Raw genomic sequence first — 5,362 nt, forward strand, 5'->3', positions numbered from 1 at the left:
TCTGATCTAGGTCCTAATATAGTTTTTGTCTACACCTTCCCAAAATCTCTAGAACATTATGATGTCAACATTCCAAGCATAACTGCTCACAGAAGGTGTCACTGGAATCAAATTTTCAGTACAATAAATCATACATTACCAATATGCTTGAGTAGTCTCTTTTGATTTCAAGTGCAAGTTACTGATCTTGCTGGTGTGTGTGTTTTCCCTGGATTGCCATTATAACTGTTCCATTTCCATTATGGAGGAAATTGTGCCCCCTCCCCCAAAATGTGTGGTAAATCCTAACCCCTATACCTGTGGAGATAGTTCCATTTGGGAATAGGATTTTCTTTTTTATGTTAATGAGGTCATATTAGCCTAGTTTGTGTGTTACACCAATCATTTTTGAAATATGAAAGAGCAGATTAGACACAGAAGAAAGACACAGGAGGAAGACCCACAACATCTGAAGACCAGGGAGGCAGTCCAGTCTACAAGCTCAGGACCTCCAAGGATGGCCTCTGGAGAAGCTGAGACAAAGATTTTCCCCCAGAGCTGACAGAGAGAGCCTTTCTCTAAAGCCAATGCCCTGGATTCAGATTTTTAGTCTCCAGAACTATAAGAAAATAAGTTTCTGTTTGTTAAAGCCACCCATTTGTGGTATTTCTGTTATAGCAGCTCTAAGAAACTAAGACAGTTTATTTTATCTGTGTCACCTCTACACCACAACTTACTCCTGCTCTTCCTTCCTGTATTAGTTTCAACGGTCCCAGGGATTAAGTCTACATCTGAGAGACAGTAACTGCTTAGCCAATAATGCGTTTACAAGTACCCTCACCAAATTAAACCAAACAAAACACCCTCCCTGTAGATTACTCAAAATTCTAAAAGTATACAAAATGGTGAGAGGTGAGCTTTTGAAATCCACTTATCCCTCTTATTCCTTCCCAAAACCTAAAATTGATTTTTGCCCCTTCAGCAAAGGCCCCTATGCTGATTCAGACCACTGGGGCCTGTTTGAGCAAGTGAACTCATCGTTTGAAAACCAGTTGTTTTTGAAAGATAAAATAACGTACCGAGGTGAAGGGGTCGGCGATGTAAAATCTACAGACAAACACTTCAATGACTGAATGTCTGACTTACTACAATTATGAATCTTGGTCACATTTGGATGCTGAAATCATTAGTAATACACACATGTGAAGCTAGTAATAAAAGAAGAACTAGGGGGGATAAAAAGCAAACATAAGATTCTTCATCCCAAACCCAAAGCTCCTTCATTAAACAATTTGAAACAGTTGGATAAAACCCAAACATATGGGGAGAGTAAGTTTACAACAAAAAACAAACAAAAATAAATAACACACACACACAAACACTTCCTTAACTCCTAAATAGTTTTAACGGAATTATACTTTGCCTTTTTGTTCAATTCTCACTCCTGGGTGGTGAAGGGTTGAGGTTCCTGTGGCATCTCTGGGCTTGGTTGTCTGATGTCCTGTTAAAAGAGCCACCTGAGAAAGACAATGAGAACCTGGGAGTGGGCAATTCTCCCTGAGAAAATAACTTGGCTAGTAAATCATAAATAGCAAAATGCAGAAAAAGGTAATACAATACGTGTGAGATAAATGCCACTGATCCTTCACTCTTTGGGGTAACACAAGCATAAGACAAGCACACTACTCACATTTATCAATCTCTATATGGGCATTATGGCATGGATAATGCTATTATCTTTGGTTTACAGCATGTTTTATCTAACGGTTGGCCCTTAGCAGACCAAAATGTAACTGTTGGGAAGAACACTTTGAGAGTATAAAGGGGAGAAAATGGCTCATTCCAGTTTGAAGGACAGCTACTTCTGGGGATTGACTTGGTTTTAAAGACCTGGCTCAGCAGGGAACAACTTTGAAAGACTTTCCCTGCTCCAGAAGCCCCATGGAGTTCTCAGATCTTCCTTGGGCTATAGCACAGCTCAGTTTGTCTCCCTGCCCAGTCCTGCTCCTTCCCCTCCTTTCCACAGACATTGATCCCAAGCACCTCATTACCATCCCAATGCTAATCTCCTAGTTTGTAGTTTGTTCTACACATTTCTTTGCATGGATCCAAACCCAACCCTAGCCCCAATCCAGGGACCTGGACCAAGGAATATCAACGCTTTCTCTAAAGTGTAAATCTGAGCTTCTCCTTTATTCAAATAAAGTTTTAAGCAGAAGCTCCAGCCTTTCATTAGATTTTAGGGGAGTTGGTCGTCACAAGACCTCAGCTCTCTGTCAGAAACCTCAAAGTTATGTTTTTGGAGTTGATCTAGCTGTTTCTTTTTTAAGTGAGGTACCAACAATCTTCCCAGCTTTCTATGTTCTAGGCAGAAGCCAGAAGTCACCAATGCAATACTAAAAAGGTAAAACAAAGTAGAGGCAGTGACTTGTTCTACCAGATACCAAGACACATCAACCAGCTCCATCAATAATAACAATGGCATTTCACACAATAATAGACACACGAAAGGGAGAGAAGAGAGAGAACAAGAGGAACCAGGCATGCCCAGGTCTGGGTCTAAGGTAACCACCATTTCAAAACAGTAGATTCAGTAGAGTCAATAAACAGTGGTGAGGGGGACAGTTAGGTGTCTGTCATTGTAAATGTGCAGCACTGTCTCACTCATAAGGAAGATCTAAACGTAGTATTAATGCCCATATGAGAAAAACAAATGTGAAATAAATTTATGAAAATAAAGCTATTTTTATAAGCATGGAATTGGGCAGATTTCTTATATAAGTCTTGAGAACAAAGCACACAAATTAGACTGAAAAATTTAACCATATCAAAAATGTAAATCCCTCTGTGATGAGATACCTTCAACAACGTTAAAAGTTAAGTGAAAGACTGCAGGAGATTAGAGATGCTACAAATATGACAGTTAGAAGGACAGTGTCTAAAATATATGTTAATTAAAAATAACTATCTCCTACAATCAGTAAAAAAGCACACACTCACAGAAAAAATGGACAAAGAACATTGCCAACCTACAGGCCCTTGAGCGTAGAAATACACATTTGTTGTTGTAAGTCCCTACAGTTTTGCGGTTGTCTGTTACCCAATAATATTGCAGCATAAGCATATTCTGCTACTTTTGGAATATTCAGGCAGTTTCTATTATAATTGTATAATCCGACAACTCCACTTTAGCTATACTACATCAATATTATCATCTGTACTCTCTGAAAAATCAGAAAATAGAAAAAGATTGAATAGTTAACAATAGAGGAAGGGTAAATAGAGGGCAATACATTAATAAAATATAAGAATACATGAGATACATATGTTACAAATATGGAACTATCTTTAAAAAACATACTATTGTATGCAAAAAGCAACTGCATAAAGATAAATATAGTGTAATTATGTTTTTGTTTTAAAAATACAAATCAATACAGGTAGTTCTCAACTTAAGACAGAGTTCCCTTCCAAGTCAACTCTGACATAAGTTGAATACCTTTTTTTTTTTTTTTTCAGTTTTCATTATTATTGCCTTTTCTTATCAGTATCTTTATAAATCCAATCTTTGTCTTTGGGGGTTGGAAATATTACTTGTAAACCTATAGATATGATGACATCAGCAAATTACAAGCTGCAAACTTGTATGCAATACATATTATTAACTATAAGATGTACCAAAAAAAAAAAAAAAGTGATGGTTGTAAGCGTGGTTCCTCGTAACCTGAATACATCTTAAGTCAGGGATGACCCATACTCTAAATTTTTATTGAATATGTGTGTATAAAAGCATTGAAAGTGATGTGGAAAGGTACAAAATTCATAGTGGTTGGTACATGTGGGGAGAGGTTGAAGAGACCATATTTTGGAGGGAAGATCACAGGGATTTTAAAATATCTCTAATGTTCTAATTTCTCCAAAAATAGTAGTATTCATATACTACCTGTATAAGAATTAATGTAGGTATGTGAAAAAGACTGAGAGTGAATATGTCAAAATATTATCTGAAGTAGGAAAAAAGTAGAGCGAGAGAGAGCCCTGGTGGCTAAATGGTTAAGCAGTCAGCTACTAACCAAATGGTCAGAGGTTTGAACTCAACTGAGGCTCCACAGGATTAGATACCTGGAGATCTGTTCTCGTAAAGACTACAGCCTGGGAAACCATATGGGGCAGTTCCATTCTGCACTGTATGGTTGCTGTTAGTTGGAATAGACTCCACAACACAATACCACAACAACTATATATATATATATATATATCCACAACACCCCTTTCTTCTTCATATAGTACAGCTTCTCAGATATATATACATAACAAGTCCACAAGAGCCGAAGTAGAACCTTGAGTATATCTCACTTGAATTTAGAGATGATCTCAAGAATAAATTTGCCTCTTTGAACACTAATGACCAAAGCCCAGATGAGTTGTGGAACGACATCAAGGACATCACACATCAAGAAAGTAAGAGATCATTAAAAATACAGGAAAGAAAGAAAAGACCACAATAGATGTCAGAAAAGACTCTGAAAGTTGCTCTTGAAATCAAGTAACTAAAGCCAAAGGAAGAAATGATGAAGTAAAAGAGTTGAACAGAAGATCTCAAAGGGTGGCTCAAGAAGACAAAGTAAAATATTGTAACGACATGTGCAAAGAGCTGGAGATAGAAAACCAAAAAGGAAGAACAGCTTGGCATTTCACAAGCTGAAAGAACTGAAGAAAAAACTCAAACCTTGAGTTGTAATAGTGAAGGACTGCATGAGGAAAATATTAAAAGATGCAGGAAGTATCAAAAGAAGATGGAAGGAATACAGAGTCATTATACAAAAAAGAATTGGTCGACCTTCAACCATTTCAAGAGGTAGCATATGATCAGGAACCTATGGTACTGATGGAAGAAGTCCAAGCTGCACTGAAGGCACTGGCAAAAAACAAGGCTCCAGGAACTGACAGAATGCCACCTGAAATGTTTCAACAATAGCGCTGGAAGTGCTCACTCATCTATGTCAAGAAATTTGGAAGACACTTAACTGGCCAACCAAGTGGAAGAGATCCATATATATGCTCATTCACAAAAAAGGTGATCTGATTGAATGCAAAAATTATCGAACAATATCATTAATATCACACATAAGTAAAATGTTGCTGAAGATCATTCAAAAGCGGCTGCAGCAGTACATCAACAGGGAACTACTAGAAATTCAAGCCTGATTCAGAAGAGGACGTGGAATCAGGGATATCATTGCTGATGTCAGATGGATCATGGCTCAAAGCAGAGAATACTAGAAAGATATTTACCTGTGTTTTATTGACTATGCAAAGGCATTTGACTGTGTGGATCATAACAAATTATGGATAACATTGTGAAGAATGGGAATTCCAGAAC

Source organism: Trichechus manatus, unplaced genomic scaffold (assembly GCF_000243295.1).
Source record: "Trichechus manatus latirostris isolate Lorelei unplaced genomic scaffold, TriManLat1.0 scaffold00072, whole genome shotgun sequence".
In the NCBI taxonomy this organism is placed as follows: Eukaryota; Metazoa; Chordata; class Mammalia; order Sirenia; family Trichechidae; genus Trichechus; species Trichechus manatus.